The 19,563-nt window shown below is 39.1% G+C and overlaps 1 protein-coding gene across 4 annotated transcripts in view; it reads left to right on the top strand.

Annotated features, from left to right (window-relative positions):
- FRMD5 (FERM domain containing 5) overlaps nucleotides 1-19,563 on the top strand; it is a 320,051-nt gene that overhangs the window by 173,264 nt on the left and 127,224 nt on the right. The window lies entirely within an intron of this gene.

Genomic DNA, 19,563 nt, shown 5'->3' with positions numbered 1-19,563 from the left:
ACTATTTACTATTACTCAGTTATTAACTTCTTAAGGTTATGAGTGGAGGGGGCATGGTGGAGATACACTTTTACTGAATATTTTATCTGTGTCTGACACTTGACTAGGAGCTTTCAGGTATATTTTTTATCATATGAGGTAAATGTTAATCCTTTACACCTTACAGATTCTTATAGTTCACTATAAACAAAATTAAGAAGACAAGTACTAGATTTGGAAAAGATATTTATAGTACATGTAACTGGCAAAGGATTGAGAGCCAGAGTATAATCTGTAAGGAAAAGACCAATTCCCTAATTTACAAAATTGAGTCAAGTACATGAACAGGGAGTTTACTGAAGGGGAACACTGTAATAAGCAAAAACACATGAAATAATACTCAGCCTCTAATAAGGGAAATACAAGTCAAAACAGTGAGATACCATTTCATACACATACTGTTGGCAAAAATTAAAATGCCTGACATCTAGTGTTGGTAAATGAGAATGCTCCTACAGTGTTGGATACAAAAGAAAATAATATACCACTCTGGAGAGTAATTTGTGATGCAAAGATGATCATATTCCGCGACCAGCAGCTCCACTTCTAGATATGTACCGTAGAGGAGTTCTCCCAGGGGGGCATGTTCAATGCCAGTGCGATTTGGGGGAATGGATCCATTGTGGTATTTTTATACAGCTGAAACTCATAAGGAGTTAAAATAAATGATCTTCCAGACATGTTACTTTTTCTGTTTCTCTATGATTAGAATATTTAATAACTTGAAATAAAAGATGTAACATAACCTAGATTCCAGACCATGTCTAAACAAATATTTATTGAATTAAACATTTATGTGCATAATGGTACTAGCAGTCACAATGTACTGAATGCTTACTTACTGCTAGGTTCTGTATGTACTTCATACTCTCTTCTTTTCCCCACAACAACTCTGCATGGCAGACATTGTTAGACCAGCCATTAAATGAGGAAAATGAGTCCCTGGTAGGTAAATATGTTTTCTATGTTGGTATCTTGCTGATTCTCAGAAATCCACTCAATATTACCTTTGTGTCTTGAAAGTATTAATGCTCTTATAACTTAGAATCAGGAAATAACTTGAGCTCTCAAAAGTGTCTAGTTTAATATTAGTAAAGAGTGAAACTCCAAGACTGTAAATGTTATATACTCAAAAAAGTTTATATTTGCAAATTCCCCCTTATGATTTCATTTTTATACCATTGGCAGGATCATGGCTTTGTTGAGAATGTGTGGGGACCATAAATAAGTCCAATTTCCTTTAAAAGAGCCTTTAAAAATTCACTGTACAGCTTTTAAGTTGAGGGAGGAACTTACTTCTGAGAAAGAAATGAACAGACGTTGAGCTGAAACAGCATCTTTCTCACAGGGAGACGAGTTCATCATGCAGGTCAGGGTGCTCCACACCTATTACTGCCTCCGAGTTGGCAAAGCAGTTTGCTGTCCAAAGACCTTGGCTTTCTTATTCTCACCTCTGAGACTTGGTACATGTTATTTTCTCTGAGTGAAATGTATCTGTCAGCATCATAGCTCAGGACTTCTTTGTCAGGCTGTCACTGTAATGCCTCATCTGAGCAGGTCTTATGACAACCTCCAGATGGGAGGCACTGGGGACCCAGGGAAATTAGGGGAGGTGAAGATATCCCTGGGAATCTGTTGTCCAGGTAGTAGCTACATCTAGAAGGTAGGGACATCTCTCAGAAACCCTTCATCTCAGCCCAAGTGTATACACAATTGGTGAGGCCCAAAGAAGGGGGCTTTTTGTGGGACCCCCCTCCTCCGCCCTGCAACATTACTGCATATATACAGAGCTAACAGGCAACCGGACCTCTGACTTCCTCCTAAACCTATTATCCCATCTTCTGGCTCTCTGATACTTGCCCTGTTCATTTTTTTCAAACTAAACACTTCCTGAAGCTTACCCTCTCAGGTCATTTTCCTGATTACCGTACTGCCATTCTGTAATAAACACATACACTTCAGAATTTGCGACACCAATCTGAGAGTTACCTGCTTATGTGGAAAACAGGATGCTGGTGTGGAAATAGAAAATCTAGAGTCAGGGCTGGCTCTTCCATTTCATGTATGACCCTGAGCAATCTCTCTCAGCCCTCCCTATTAAGCTCGCAGGCTTGCTGGAACCAGCCTGTCCTGACTCACAAAATCTGTTTAATTTTCAGTAATATTGAGACTTTTAATAATTTAAGCATCAGAATATTCATTAATTTATTTATGGCCCTCTTTTTTTTTTTTTTGCTTTTATTTTTAAGTAAAACTTTTTTTTTTAAAATTCCTTTATTTGTTTATTTACAGCATAACAGTGTTCATTGTTTTGGCATCACACCCAGTGCTCCATGCAGTATGTGCCCTCCCTATTACCCACCACCTGGTTCCTCAACCTCCCACCCACCACCTGGTTCCTCAACTTCCCACCCCCCACCACCCCCCCCCCCCGCCCCTTCAAAACCCTCTGGTTGTTTTTCAGAGTCCATAGTCTCTCATGGTTCATCTCCCCTTCCAGTTTCCCTCAACTCCCTCTCCTCTCCATCTCCCCATGTCCTCCATGTTATTTGTTATGCTCCACAAATAAGTGAGAACATATGATACTTGACTCTCTCTGCTTGACTTATTTCGCTCAGCATAATTTCTTCCAGTCCTGTCCATGTTGCTACAAAAGTTGGGTATTCATCCTTTCTAATGGAGGCATAATACTCCATTGTGTATATGTACCACATCTTCCTTATCCATTCATCAAGGGCATCTTGGTTCTTTCCACAGTTTGGCGACCGTAGCCATTGCTGCAATAAACATTGGGGTACAGATGGCCCTTCTTTTCACTACATCTGTATCTTTGTGGTAAATACCCAGCAGTGCAATTGCAGGGTCATAGGGAAGCTCTATTCTTAATTTCTTCAGGAGTCTCCACACTGTTCTCCAAAGTGGCTGCACTAACTTGCAATCCCACCAACAGTGTAAGAGGGTTCCCCTTTCTCCACATCCTCTCCAACACACGTTGTTTCCTGTCTTGCTAATTTTGGCCATTCTAACTGGTGTCAGGTGGTATCTCAATGTTGTTTTAATTTGAATCTCCCTGATGGCTAGTGATGATGAACATTTTTTCATGTGTCTGATAGCCATTTGTATGTCTTCGTTGGAGAAGTGTCTGTTCATATCTTCTGCCCATTTTTCGATATGATTATCTGTTTTGTGTGTGTTGAGTTTGAGAAGTTCTTTATAGATCCTGGATATCAACCTTTTGTCTGTACTTTCATTTGCAAATATCTTCTCCCATTCTGTGGGTTGCCTTTTTGTTTTGTTGACTGTTTCCTTTGCTGTGCAGAAACTTTTGATCTTGATGAAGTCCCAAAAGTTCATTTTTGCTTTTGTTTCCTTGGCCTTTGGAGACATATCTTGAAAGAAGTTGCTGTGGCTGATTTCGAAGAGGTTACTGCCTATGTTCTCCTCTAGGATTCTAATGGATTCCTGTCTCACGTTGAGGTCTTTTATCCATTTCGAGTTTATCTTTGTGTACGGTGTAAGAGAATGGTCGAGTTTCATTCTTCTACATATCGCTGTCCAGTTTTCCCAGCACCATTTATTGAAGAGACTGTCTTTTTTCCATTGAATATTTTTTCCTGTTTTGTCGAAGATTATTTCACCATAGAGTTGAGGGTCCATATCTGGGCTCTCCACTCTATTCCACTGGTCTATGTGTCTGTTTTTATGCCAGTACCACGCTGTCTTGGTGATCACAGCTTTGTAGTAAAGCTTGAAATCGGGTAACGTGATACCGCCAGTTTTGTTTTTGTTTTTCAACATTTCCTTAGCAATTCGGGGTCTCTTCTGATTCCATACAAATTTTAGGATTATTTGCTCCAGCTCTTTGAAAAATACTGGTGGAATTTTGATCGGAATTACGGCCCTCTTTTTTATTGTGTTAAAGTATATATGACATAAAATTTATCATTTTCATAATGTTTAAGTCTACACTGCAGTGACATTCCTTACATTCACACTGTGTAGCCATCACCACGGTACATGTCTAGAAGCTTCTCATCATCTGAAACTGAAGCTCTATGTCTGTTAAACAATAACCCACCTTCTCCTCTCTATCCTACTCCTCATTATCCTACTTTCTGTCTATAAATCTAACTACTCTAGTCAGTTACCTCATACAAGTGGAATCATACAATATTTGTCCTTTTGTGTCTGGCTTATTTCCCTTAGCGTAGGATTTGTCTGTGCTGTAACATGCATCATAATTTCACTCTTTTTTAAAGTCTGAATAATTGCATTGTATGTATATACCGCATGTGTCTGTCACATCATTCATTGATGGCTATTTGGGTTGCTTCTACCTTTTGAGTGCTGCAAATAATGCTGCTAGGAACGTTGGTGTTACAATATTGTTCAAGTCTCTACTTTGCGTTTTTTTGAGTGTATGCCTGGAAGTGTGTTGCTGGATCCTACTTGTGTGTTTAATTTTTGAGGGATCACCATACTTTTTTCCACTATAGCTAAACCACTTTACAGTGTATGAGGGCTCAAGTTTCTCCACATCTTTTTCCACACATGGCATTTTCTGTTTTGTTTTTGTTTTTCAAAATAATAGCCATTCCAGTGGATGTGAAATGGTATCTCATTGTGGTGTTGACTTGAATTTCCCTAGTGATTACTGATGTTGAGGATCTTTTAAGGTGCTTTAACTGGCCTTTGCATATCTTTTTTGGAGAAATGTCTATTCATGTCCTTTGCCCATCAATTTCATAGAGTTGTTTAATTTTTGTTGTTGAGTTGTAGGAGTTCTTTTTGTATTTTGGATATTAATCCTTATCAGATATATGATTTGCAAATATTTTCTCCTGTTCTGTGAGTTGCCTTTTGTGAGCTGACAAAAACACTATGAGCGCCTGGGTGGCTCAGTGGGTTAACCTCTGCCTTTAGCTCAGGTCATGATCTCAGGGTCCTGGGATTGAGCCCCACATCAAGCTCTCTGCTCAGCAGGGAGCCTGCTTCCCCCCCCCCCCCCCCGCCTGCCTCTCTGACTGCTTGTGATCTCTCTCTCTCTCTCTCTGTCAAATTTTAAGAAAAAATTTAAATTAGGTCACCTGGGTGGCTCAGTGGGTTAAAGCCTCTGCCTTCAGCTCAGGTCATGATCTCAGGGTTCTGGGATCAAGCCCCACATCGGGCTCTCTGCTCAGCAGGGAGCCTGCCCACTGCCTGCCTCTCTGCCTACTTGTGATTTCTGTCAAACAAATAAAATCTTAAAAAAAATTAAAATCAAAATTAAAATTTTAAAAAATCTAAAAGAAAAACACAGCCACTATTAAAAATTAAATTATGTAACTTAAAGTTAGGTTATATTAAAAAATATATAATATATACTCAAAAGTCATCTCTGTTTTGTATGATTGTGTGATTACCTATGCTGTTAAGGTTATTTCCCTTCATTGTATCCATATGGTGGAAATACCTTATAATGATATATATAATCACTATATAATGCTGTGCCTTTTTCCCCAACTCTGCGTTCTGTAACTTCGTATTGCTAGCATAAAATTGGTCAAGGTAGAATTTATAGCACTGAAATCAATGAACTCTATAAATCAGGGTTTTATTGTTTCATTGGTTATCTAAGCTTAAGAGAGTGATGCAGGAAAGGTTAGTAGTTCATTGTCTGTGGCTGTTACATTGTGAATAGCACCAAAAAAAATGAGAAAACATTCTTTTAATATTTGAAAACTATTAATTTAGCAAGGAAGTCATTCGTTTTACCTCTTTGTTATTTCACTTTTGTATTAATTGTTGAAGGAGAATATTAATTCATACATTCCTGGTGAACCTACATGCACAGAGCCAGTTGTTAAGTATTACAAACACACCACTGAGTGAGCTCTGTGAGAGCAGGAACTTTGCCGTGTTCATTACTGTAAACATGGCTCCCAGAAAAGCGGCTGACTTGTTGAACAAATGAACACACTTAACTTCTTGGTGTCTCAATTTCATCTGTAAATTGAGGACCGTGTAACTAAACTGCTACCACACTGGGGTGAGGAAGCACAGAGGTGCTGTTTGCTAAAAGCTGACAGTGCTTCATAAACAGGTAGTACTACACAAATGTAAAGCAGTCTTATTAAGATATGCTATGAGATTATCTGATACAGGCTTGGTAGATTATGTTTTCTTGGGGCACCTGGGTGGCTCAATGGGTTAAGCCTCTTCCTTCAGTTTGGGTCATGATCTCAAGGTCCTGGGATCAAACCCGCCTCAGGCTCCCTGCTCAGTGGGGAGCCTGCTTCTCTCTGTCCCTCTGCCTTCAGCTCCCCCCGCTTGTGCTCCCTCTCTCTCTGTCAAATAAATAAATAAAATCTTATATGTATATATGTGTGTATATATACATATATAAATGTATACATACATATATAAATATATAAATATATATGTATATATACATTTATTTATATATAAATAAATTATATAAATTATATAAAATGTTTTCTTCATATGTTGTTTAGTTGAAGGACTCTAATGAAAAAAAGGATTTTTAGATAGCTCACTTGTTTTACCCAAAGAAAATATATATTCACTTTATTTCTTTAAATACTTAGCAGTCTTTCCTTTTACCTGGTCCAATTCTAAACACTCTAGAAAATACCAGAGAAATATATTCCTTGCACCAAAAACATTTATAATCTGCTTATAATGATAACTTGCACAAGTCATTTAGAGAACAAAAAATTACGTGGTGAATGTTTGGTATTAGACATTCTGCATGGGTTTTAATGTTTGTTCTTTTTTTTTCTTAATAAGATGCCGAAGATATTTTGACTAGCCTTTCGGATTATAGAAACCCTTCTCTAGGCTATAAAGAGCATAGCTTTTCTTGTCCAGGGCATCACAGATGGTGGTATTAGGTCATCATCAGTAAGCATTTAATAGATGAGCACTGCAAGCATTCACTGTGCTAATAAGTACGTCAAGTGTGTCAGCTCTACAATTTACAGAGTTGGGTGAAATATGGCCTGTCGGAGAAAAAAAAAAGATGAGCATAGATGCATTAGAAATACATATGCACGTCGACTATTGGCCATCCTTCTGCTTCTCAAACAGACCATCTTACTTTGCCAAAAATTAGTTCCCTGGAGTAGGTTGTCTATGCAATAAGATCAAAACATGGGCGATGGAGGGACAGTGGTGTCTTGGTATTTATAGGGCAAAAGAGTTTATTGAACATGAGAAAAAAGAATGCACAAGGAAAGGATTAGGGCTGTGGGTGCTGGGGCTTTCTTCTCCCATCCTCTGTACTTTGTCTCACCCCTTATATTCAACCTAGAATTCTTAGAGGCACAGCCACTGACCTGTGCCTGCGGACTTGGTATTAAACAACTATGTAGTCTGAGAACTTAGTGAGAGGGCATTCTTAATGATTGTGCACCGAAGTGGTGTTCTTTCTTTTCAAGGGTCCGTATGCATTAAACCCCTATCAGATTTTCTTGCTGAGAGTCAATTACACACATGCTTAACCTTAATCACATTGTTCCTCCTCACTTTACACAGACAACCATTGAGAGTATCTCCACACTTTTTAAAAGGAGCTGACCCTCTTCCTTTTTTGATACCTACATCTCACTGAGACATGGAAAAAACAGACTTGTGTTTACTGCTTCAAGCTGTTCCTTTGAGACAAAAGTGATATTTTATATTTATGTATTACATTTCTATTAACTTTTGTGAAAAGTGCTTTTGGAAGTTTATTTCCATTAAGCTGGAATATCTAATCCCCTGATCTAAACTATATTGGCATGCCAACCATGTTGGCAGCCTGTGCTCCGAAAAATAATTCAAGTAGATAACATTAACTTAAATAATTCTGCTGCCTAATATACTCGCAGATAAAATATTGATTTAAATGCTAATATAGATGCGTGGGGTTCCATTTTCTTACTGCTCTTATATACAAAAATGGATAAACATTTAGCCTTTCCTAGACAGGAGGACTTGCTCATAGCCTGCCACAGGTTTGAAGCCTGAAAGCCATGTTTTACTTCCCAGGGGCTTCGTGCTATTAGACCAATGACTTGCCCCAAATCAGCACTCAGGACTTGTGCTGACTGATTTATGGTGTGCCCTGTTTAAGATCCATACTGATTAAAATAATACAAAAGAAGCAGTCAGATAGAATCGTGACAATGAACAGTAGAATCTGAAAGGCCTTTGCATTTTAGAAAATACCTGCAGATACGCACTCTCATTTAATTCTCTCAAAAATCCTGTGAGGCAGATACAGAAGGTATTATCCTCGTCCCATGTTATCCAAGGCCCCCCAGACAGAACTGCACGTGTACTCAAGTCTTGACGCTCCCGGGCCTGTGCGTTTCCACAATACCATACTGTGTTTCTGCCCCCACTTTTAGGGTATAGTGAAGAAATACAGTGTTTGAATGGGAAAATACTAACTGCGTTACGAAGACTGTGATGGTTTCGTTATGAAGCAGTTGAGTGGCTTAAAACTGTGCTGCATTGCTTGTTTCTGTTTGTCTGAAGTTTCTAAATAGTTTTAGTGATTTTTGATGGTTTTCCCCTCTCTATCCAGATCTGCCATGTTTTGTTGCTGCTCGGGCTTTGCAGGTGTTGCTGTTTAATGAGGTTGCTCCATAGAGGATGAGAGAATCAGGAGGTCCGTTAGCAGAGCTGTTAAAGCAGCTTGCTGGGAAGCAGAAGAGAGCCACGCTTCCCCGTCCTACAGACTGTTGGGAAACCAAGGTGTTAGTCTTTTCTCCTAGAGACGCTTTCTTCACATCTAGGCACTCCCCAGACCTGAATATTGATCCTCTACCTAACTCTGTGCTCTCGCAAGATAATAAGGGTAATGCACTTATAAATCAACCTTTCATTTAATTAAAAGAGTCCTCCTGCTGTAAAGGAGGAAATGGAAGCTACTCCTATCCTTGAATACTAGGCAAAGGCAAACCATTCCTAAGAGCACAGTCCTTCAGTATGACATAACCTTTTTCATTTAACAGACATTTCCCCTAGTAACTAACTCTTTGTGCTGGAAAACCATGAAAGGAAACATGTAGACTTGGCAGCCCAACCCTGAAGTTTGTGTCTAAAAAAATTATTGCAATTTATGCACCGAGGATCCAAATGACATTTGTCATTTGACTGGGCAAAGACTTTTTTGAAATTAAAAAGGATGACCTTATTTCACTTAGTGAAATGAGATGTACTCTTTAATGGAACCCATTTTGAATAGTTGTTCTTTGGGCAGTGCTGTCAAAAAAAGAAAATGTATTTTTTATTCTTCCTTATTATCAGAAAAAGTCCTAAAATAGAGTCAGTAAGACTTGTTGGTTCTGAGAGCCTCATGGTATCATTTTAAAATTCCTGTTCCTAGGTGGTGGTTTGGCACACGTTCTTTCTTTTGAGGTAAAAAACAGTGATCACAGCACAATTAAAGATAGTACTATGCTTTTAAAAATTTATTATATTTATTATATATTATATATATTTACTTATTATATTTAATAAACAGTATCCACCTTCATTTCCTCTTGTTCCTTAATCCTCAGGAAGTTCCTACTATTCCCAAGGTTAAACATGTTTTCAGTCATCACATGTATAACATGTAATCAGCAACTTCTGGGTGCCCTGAGATGTTTGTTTAGTGAACACTTACATAGCACTTGATGGAATGAGCACTGGGTCTTATACAAGACTGATAAGTCACTGACCTCTGCCTCTGAAACTAATAGCACATAGCACATTATACGTTAATTAATTAAATTTAAATGAAAAATAAAAAACAACAAATACATACGTAGTCCTTGTATATCCCCATCACTGTCAACTTACTTAGTCCTCTTATGAGCCCTTTATGTAGGTATTCTTATCCTGTGTTATTGGGATAGAGAGAGGTTACTTACCTCATCTAACATCATGTAGCTAATAAGTGGGGAGCTGGGGCTTAAACCCAGAAGGTCTGGCTTTCAGGTTCTTACACTTAACCACTATGCTATTATGCTTTACATTTGGATAAATACTAGGGTCAGGGATAAAAAATTTTCTTCTGCCCTTTCAAAGGTTCGTCTAGCTAGTCTAAGAATTAAGTTGACATGAGAGAGATTGACAGGGGAAAAAACAAATTTAATTTCATCTGTACAGCAACCCCACATATATAAAAGGTTCAAAGACAGAAAGGTAAAATGAGATCTATATGCCATCCTGAGCTAAGGAAGGGATAGGGGCCTAGGGCTTCAAAGGGGAGGAAGGCAAGTCACAGGGTGGTAAGAAGAAGAGCAGATGTTTGCTAATTAGGTGTTTGCCCTGCCATACAGATGGGTCATTCAGGTAAAATTTATCTCTGGTAATAACTCTTATTTGGGGGGTGGGAGGACCCAATTTAGATTCTTCTGTGTTAAGGGAGGGGCAAAAACTTCTCCTGAGGCTGCAGGGTCTCAAATGCCTTGAGCTCAAAATAGTCCACATATCAAAGTGGCATTTTGGAGAGACTTGCTCTGAATCTTTTCACTTGCCTTAGGTACAAGTCCCCTGAAAGGCACCTTTCCTCGGTGTTGGCCCTACTTGGGATTTTTTTCTCCTTATCAAAGCTGCAGACCCTTTGTTACCTAGACCCCTTCCCACTCAAATCTCTGTCCTTACCTTGCCCCAGTCAGGCTAATGTTGAACATATGTCAGGATTGCCTGGACCAATGCTGAGGATGGTCTCTGTTAAATGTGCCGCCACTCTTATTTCACTTTTCCCTCATCATCCCCTTCAGTGGAAGTGAGAAAATGTCCAGGAAAGAAGATACTTAATTTGAGTTTTCTTTCACTGCACAGGGATAAATTCCCATTTGCCCACCCAAGGATGAACCATAAGGAGAGGCTGTTCCTGGCAACTAAGCTGGAACTCAGAACACATTTTTCAAAAGAAACATTTTTATATATGGCAGTTTTTATTAGTTATTTACTTTCAGAACAGCATAGGCCTATACTTCATTTATTTGTTGTTTATTAAATCATTTGTTCAGTCACTAAGGACCCAAATCACCACCCCTGGATTAAGTCCATGACCGGACTCCAAAACCGAACCATTATTTGTAGCATTGAATCTATAAGAAAATGTATTACTGATTAACTTTGGGAATATGCATTTTTCATAATTTAGGCATTGCCAATAATGATAGCCTTGACTTAAGCTTCTGAGAAAAGTTTAAAAGTTGGCAATGTAAACTGCAAACTGTGGTTTTCATTATGAGAATGAACTTTTTTAGAATATAATCACTTGCTAGTAACCAATAGTGTTTTAGATGAACCCAAAAGATTTTTATGCTAAACCTGGATTAATTTATGTACCCCAAATTATATATTCTATTAACTGTGATCAGTCGATAATATTAGTAGGCATATACTGTAGTTTTCCCCCCAGTATTTCTCAGCATTGTATCTTTTCAGTACAGATGTTTGGGAAGGTGGTCACCAAATCTGAAAGAGGCATATCAAAATGTGTGATATTTTACTTTCACCTATGAATAGAGGGGTTAGCATTATTCAGTTTCTTAGGGACACTTTAATCATTTAATGCCATTTTTGTTACAGACTTGAAATGGCTAAATACACTTAGGTTCTAAGATGGGTTCTCACTAAATATAATTAGAACATGTAACTTTGCAAAACTTGGAATTGTCAAAAGAATGATGGTATCTATAGTTTAGGAAGATTTACAGTCTCTGTAGTACCCAAGAAGTCTTTGAAAGTGTGCAAACCCCATTATCTATTCATTGGTGCACATACACATATTTCTGGTGGCGCTGGTGTCTGCCTTCCCCACTTGTCCTCCAGTTCCCCTGATGTTCTGTTTTTTAAAAGTTCAACATCCGGACCTGATAGCTATTTAGTAGCAAGTCCAATCTGGAGTGAGTCTTCTTCTTCCAACCATTACAAGCATTTAGTCTTCTGGCCCCTGTATGAGCATCAGTCTTCAGTCTGCCTAACTGACTCCACCATGTGAAGCCAGTCTGCCTGCCTGGTCCTTCTGCCCACCTCCATATAATCTTTCGTGGACTTGGCAACCAACAGCCCAGGCTCTACCAAACACTGAGAACCACGGGTATACTGAGGAAAAGGAAGTCTTGACGTGTTCCATCCTACATAACCTGTCTCATATCCCATTAATCTCCATCACTTCTCTTCCACATTCAGGAATCTAGTTTCATAAGTGACCCCAGAATTTGCATAGGCATTTCTGCATTTACACCCTCTCCCATCTTCTGGAATTTCTCTCTCCTTCTCTCCCTTTTCCTCCCCTCTCTCTCTTTCTCCACTCTTCCTTCCCTCCCTTCATCCATGGCCTACTAAAATCATCTTAATCCCAACTATATATTTTTTTAAAAAAGCACCTTAATCCCACCTCTGTTTTGAGTCCCCAGTTATTTCTGCCTCTTCATAGTATTCTATTTCACTATAGATATCACCACACCACCCAGCACTCGTTCTTTCATTTCTTCACCTATGTCTGCCTTGACTCGTCTAATGAGACTGGGGAGGCCAGATAGAATTTTAAGTACTTCCTTTGTGTTCCTTATTACCTCTATCAATAATAAATACTTATTTCAATAAGTAACCCTTGATAATATCCCTGTGACATAATGAAGAGAGATACGATTTGTTGAGCTCTTACTATATGCTAGGCAACAGGTACATGATCTAATTAATCCTCACATCAAGTTTTTGAAATGAAAACTCTTATCATCACATCCTTTTTACCGTGGACACTCATCAAAATCACATAGCTAGTAAGTGGTAGGGGAGCAAGGCTTTAAACCCAGATCTGTCTGACTTCACAGTCCATGAGAATAAACTACTACATTTCACTTCTCTTCTGTATATCTTTGCCTGGGAAACAAAATCTAGATAAACAATAACCCTGTTAGGAGCCTGGGGATTCCTGGAGGGACAAATTCATTAGTTTTGTCAATATTTGTCAGTATCTATTGAACCTTTAAAATGAAGAGGCTTCAGAAACTTTTACATCGCAGTCAAAGTGGACAGATGGTGAGTTCAGGAAGGAAGAAGAAGAGGCAAACAGTGAAGACAGATGGACACCCACAGATATGAATTGAACAACCCATTTGTTCCCTCTTTAACCCTTGCACTTGAAACCTGATTTGTGATCCCACCAGAAAGGTGGTGAAACTGCTCCCCAAGCCCAAATGGCATTGCTCAAGTCCCAGCCTCTCTGACCTCTGTGTAGCACTTGTCATGGTGACACTCCCCCTACCTGCCCCCCCCCACCCCCCCGAGCCTCTTTCCTCTTTTATTTTCCATGAGAGTTTGCTGACTTTCAGATTATTGCTCTGACTACTCCCTCTATGGCTTCATTGTCTGGCTCTTTTTCTCATTTTATATGTAAGCATCCCCTAAGGTTCTGCCCTTGACCCACTTCTCTCCTCCTTCCGAATCCTCTTCTTTAGTGAGCTCATCCATTTTCATGGCGTCAGCTCTCATTGGTATGCAGAGTACTCCCACATCTATGACTTCAGCTCCAGACCTCTCCCCAGGGCCTCAGTCCCCCATTTCCAAAGACTGCCAGGTACTTCACTAACACTTCAGTGTGCTCCAAATCACACATCATCTGTTTCTCTCAAGCCTCCTGTTTCTCTGCCGGGGACCCTATTCTTCAGTGGCATCAGCATTTTCCAAGTCACCTTTCACTCATCCCTCTTTCAGATCCCCACAACAGTTCAGTGGCCTGAACCTATTGATTTTATGTCCTAAATATCTGCTGGCTCTCTCCCTCGACTCCCACTGCCACAAACTTCATTACTACCCAATTAGTCTTTCCAGAGAGTACTTCTGATCACCTTCAGTTCTCTATTCAAAACACTCAAGGATGTAAAATGTTATGAAGAAAAAAAATAAAGAAAAGAAGAAGACAGCTTCCTTAGCTGGGCACCCAAGGCCCCAAATGTCTTTCCTTCCTTTCTTGATTCATGAAGCACAGCTAACAGATCTAACTGCCATCAGCCAGATGCTCTGCCTCTTCTAAACACATATGTATCTGTGTATCCCTTTCTCACTTGCATTGCAGTTATTAGTGTTTATATTTTATCTCTGTTATTAGAGATCATGGATGCTCATCTTGTTCACTTAGTACCCTTCTCACACACACACACACACACACACACACACACACACAGTACTCAACACAGTGCTTTAACACCTAGGTGCTCACTGCAGTAATGAAGTATGACCTTGACAACACCTGTCCCAGTTACTGCTCTTTTGCCCAGCATAAAAGGTAAATGGAAGATTTTCCTATTGTCTGCATGTTGGATGTACCTCCGTTTTGCTTTCTGTGTTTGAAATACCCCATTCTTTTACCAGGAACATGGTTCGTGGGTTCTGATTTAGAGGAGAACCCTTTGAGGGCTTCGTCTCTTAGGTTAGCCATCAGTGTGGCCTTATAGAACTCCTGGTCACAGATTATTTCTAGGCAACTTGCTGTGTTCTCTAAACACTCTGGTCTTCTGCTGAATGCAAAATAGGGACAGAAGGCAACTTGCTGCCCTCTTGAGTATTTCTGGCAGTTCGTAGCCGAGCCATCCGTGGCAGAAAATTCCCTCAACAGAACAGATGCAGCCAATCCCAAAGATTGTTCTCAACCATAGCCTGATCAATTTTGTGGATGGTTCTCTTAGATATAAATCCTTATGGCCAACATGGTGCATGAATTGTATAATAAAAATTTCAAAAACCCTTTAAAGTTCAGGATTTTGCTATTAGAAGAATGCCTCTGTGCCCTAACTAATATATTCAGGTTCTAGAAAGATCATATGGATCATAAATCCATAAATGTTCATTCCTCAACAGTCCTCTTTCTTGAATTTCTGTCTCTTTTCCTACCCTGGTGAAGTTAATGGAACAACTTAGAAGAGAACCTAAAGGGATCATTTCTTTTACCCTTAAACCTCATGCCTAGAACAAGCTCATATAGCCTGTACTCTGGGCCTCTCCTATTAGCACACAAAAGTGCACAAAACTTCCAAAGCCCCCAAGAATCTTTTGCCTCCAAGAAAACTCCATAAAGGTAGATTTTAACTTTGAAAAGCTACCGAAAGCCAGAAGTTTTTCCATTAATTAAGATTCCTTTCCCATTCCTAGGAAGACTCCCCTACCCAAATCTAGCAGTAACTTCATTGCGTGATTCTTAGTCACTCTCTGAATCATTATCAGTCGAATGTCCTCAGTGTGCTACTGTGGCCTATCTCCTTAGAAAACTGGAGAAAGAGGAGAGAGGGTGAGCTGAGGCAGTAGTCCTTCATTCCTTCATCTTTATTCATTCACTTATTTTTATTTGTTCAATAAACATTATTTACTACTTTGTAAAGTACTAAGATTCGATCATGGGAAAGACATACTTCCTGTCCTCAGGAAGCTTATTGTTAATAGAGGAGTTCCACTAAATAGTCAAAAGCAATGTTTCTTAATTGCTTTTGGGTCAGATTCCTTTGAGAATCTTACGAATGTATTAGATCCCCCTTTTACCACTAAAAATAGGTACATACATATAAACAGCGTTTACCAAAACTATACAATTTTCTCTGCAGCTTTTATTTGATGTTTATCTGAAGCTCAGTGGTATTGGTGTGTTACTACATTTTTGGTAAGGACACCTTCCTTCTTGGTAGAATGTGAGCCTGAAATACAAATATGAGACCCATTGGCTCAAACTGATTACTAGGGTTAAAGATCACTTTTTTTTTCCTTTAACAGAAAATCTTTAATCAAATTATACTGCTAAAATAGGAAGTGAAGTCATTCTTGAGGTAATTCTTTAAGCTGGGACTTAAATAGGAGTGTGACTGGAGTGTCTGACCAAGAGCAAGGAGTCTAGCATGGCTGGAGTGGAGTTGAATGATGGAGACAAAAGTAAGAGATGAAGTCAGAAAGGTGTAGGGGGCCAGAACATGTAGGGTCATTTTATGCTGTTGACTTTGGCTTTTAGTCTGAATTGGGAGACCTTTGCAGGGTTTTAGCAGAAGAGTGACAGACATTTTGACAGGACTACTCTGGTTCCTATATTGACAGTAGACTGATTAAGAAGTAAGGATAGAGGTGCAGAGATCCACTGGGACAAACTCAAGCCAAAATAATGGTGGTGGCTTGGACTAGATGGTTGGTAGCAGTGGAGGTAATGGGAAACAGTCAGATTCTGAAAGAATTTTAAGGGCAGAAATGATGAGATTTCCTGACAGATTGAATGTGGGGTATGAAAGAGAGAAGGGGGAGAGGTAAAATGATTCCAAGGTTTTGGCTTGAGCAACTATAAGGATGGAGTTGCCATCAATTGAGGTTAAAAAGGCTATGGGTAGAACCCATTTGGAATGAAAGATCAAGAATTCAGTCTTCTGGTGTATTACTTGGAAACTGTGAAACAATTTTTGCTGCCTTCTGGGATTAAGCATATAAACAAAAGTGAGAATAATAACAACCAGGTCTCTCAGTGTCAGAAAATTATGTAAGTATGGAAAGGAGAAAGACTAGGATGAAACTTGTGATATTGGATTAAGATTTGCATTAGACCCGAATGTTTATAGCAGCAATGTCTACAATAGCCAGACTATGGAAAGAACCTAGATGTCCATCAACAGATGAATGGATAAAGAAGATGTGGTATATATACACAATGGAATACTATGCAGCCATCAAAAGAAATGAAATCTTGCCATTTGCGACGACGTGGATGGAACTAGAGCGTATCATGCTTAGTGAAATAAGTCAATCGGAGAAAGACAACTATCATATGATCTCCCTGATATGAGGACATGGAGAAGCAACATGGGGGGGTAGGGGGATAGGAGAAGAATAAATGAAACAAGATGGGATTGGGAGGGAGACAAACCATAAATGACTCTTATTCTCACAAAACAAACTGGGGGGTGCTGGGAGGAGGTGGGATTGGGAGAAGGGGAGCGGGCTATGGACATTGGGGAGGGGAGGCGAACCATAAGAGACTATGGACTCTGAAAAACAACCTGAGGGTTTTGAAGGGTCAAGGGTGGGAGGTTGGGGGAACAGGTGGTGGGTAATGGGGAGGGCACGTTTTGCATGGAGCACTGGGTGTTGTGCAAAAAGAATGAATACTGTTACGCTGAAAAAATAAATAAAATGGGAAAGAAAAAAAAGATTTGCATTAGAGATACCAGTGTGAATCCATGACTGGATTGCATGGATATTGCATAGATATATAGGTGTAGAAACGGATATAAATGTACACTCTCAAACATATTTTCTTAACGTCATCACTGCAAAGGTCTGAAAGAGATCACAATGGTAACAATAAGCACACCATACCCAGACAGAGGTTTTTAAATACCATTCTTTTGTTAAAGAAATAGGGCACCCTGGGGAAATAGCTGATTCAAGCTGGGGCAGAGAATGAATAGGATGAGTCTGGAACATCTTATTGTGCCAGAAAGATTTGAGAAAGTACTCAAATAATGATAAGGACATGTCAGAAAAACTCATGAGCTAACTTAAAAGGGTTCTCATTTGTCAAATCTGGGACTATTTTAGTATCAAAATAAGTAATGGTAGTAATAGGTTATCCTCCATAGAATAAAATAAGAATCCATGAGTCCATGGATTTATTACTGATATCATAAATAAGTGAATAAGTAGATTATTGAGAGAGAAAGAAAAGTCCTCCGTATCATAGAATGCCAGATGAGTAAATGAGTAAGGAATGATAAAGTTAGAAATACCACCATTTGACAGATATCAAGGTAATAATTGATTTATGTAAGAATTATCATTGGGTCCTAAACTGATGGCTGAAAATTTGATGAGAAATAAGACATCTACATAGTGTCAAAATACTTATTAGAAAGGAGAGATAGTAACTTTACAATAGAGAAATCTGGCAACTATCATCTTAACTGAGTGATTGAAATTAATATGACCAGTAGCGTGACAAACTGGCATCATGATCTTATGTGATGCATTGAGGACACAACATGACTTTTGTAGAATTCCTGTCAAAAATGCCTCCATCTACTCATGAAGAAACCTCAGACAAACCCAAATTAAGAGTTGTTGTTTAGTAGATATTCAGTTTTGCAAGGTGGAAAGAATCTAGAGATTGTCCAACAGTGTGAATATACATAACACTACTGAAGTATACACTTAAAAATGGTTAAAATGGTAAATTTTATGTTATGTGTATTTTATTGCAATTTTTAAAAATCTTTAAAAAATAAGGAACATTCTATAAAATATCTTCTATAAGTCATGAAAGATAAATGTTCCAGATTTAAGAAGAATAAAGAGTTATGACAATGAAATATAATTTATGCTTCTTTTAAAAATTTATTTATTTGAGAGAGATAGAGAGCATGAGTGGGAGGGGTAGAAGAAGAGAGAATCTCAAACAGACTGAGCACAGAGCCCAATGTGGGGCTCAATCTCACAACCACAAGATCACAACCATGAGATTATGACCTGAGCTGAAACCAAGAGTTGGACGCTCAACTGTGCCACCAAGGTGCCCCTACAATTTGTGCTTCTGGCTTGAACCCAGGATCAGGAAATTAATTAACTTCGGAAATTAACTTGGAATTTGTTTAAAAGCAAGTTGGGAAGAAAGAAGAAACACTGTTAACAGCCGAGTAATGGAATTATTGTCTATTTCCTATCTCCAGCATTTGATGACCCCAGCTCATATTTCCCCCAGATATTTCGGTGCTTGGTTGCCAGCAGGTTGTCCAGAGATTATCTGTGTTCTAGAAAGTGAAGTCATCTTGCATGGCGGATAACAGCTGGATAGAAATAGGCCTGCCTATCTCACGGCAGGGCCGAACTTTAGAGCACAAACAGTCTTTCATTCAAATCACAGGCAAACTTCCTGATGCCAAAATCAGCCCTCATCTCACAAGCTCATCTCATCGGTTTCCTGGTAGAAAGCAGCTGTGCTGCCAGGGATAGAAACTCCTGGCTAGCCATAATTAGATCTAAAAGAGCACCCCTTGTTTTCCCTTTAGTGTGCAAGCCTCAGTGTCTGCCAGTGTGAACAGCAGTGGGGCTTGGGAGTTTATACTTAAAGTGAGCTGGAGAGCCTAAGGGCCATGACACACACCCTCATCTCTGAATGCTGGATCACATATGTATTGCCTCTGATCAGTCTGCTTGTTTGAAACCAATGTCAAAGGCAATGCGTAGTGTTAGCTCTAACCTTTAACTAGAAACTAGAAATAGAACTCTTATTCCCCTGTATGGAGATTTGCCATCAGAGAACTCTGTCTCTCCTTTGATGTCTTCACTGTGCCCTGGAAATTATTTCTTTACTAATCCTCCTGGAAGCATGATTTTTTCCCAAACAACTAATAACAAGCATATCTAAATTTTATAGAGTGATTCGCAATTTATGGAAACTTGTGTATCTGTTAACTCATTTAATCTTGACAGCAGAACTGAAAATGAGAGTAAGTCTTACCCTTATTCTGTAGAGGAAGAAACATAGCAAAAGATCATATACAATCAGTA

Source organism: Meles meles, chromosome 6 (genome assembly GCF_922984935.1).
Source record: "Meles meles chromosome 6, mMelMel3.1 paternal haplotype, whole genome shotgun sequence".
Classification (NCBI taxonomy): domain Eukaryota; kingdom Metazoa; phylum Chordata; class Mammalia; order Carnivora; family Mustelidae; genus Meles; species Meles meles.
This window is presented reverse-complemented; position numbering and strand designations above follow the sequence as displayed.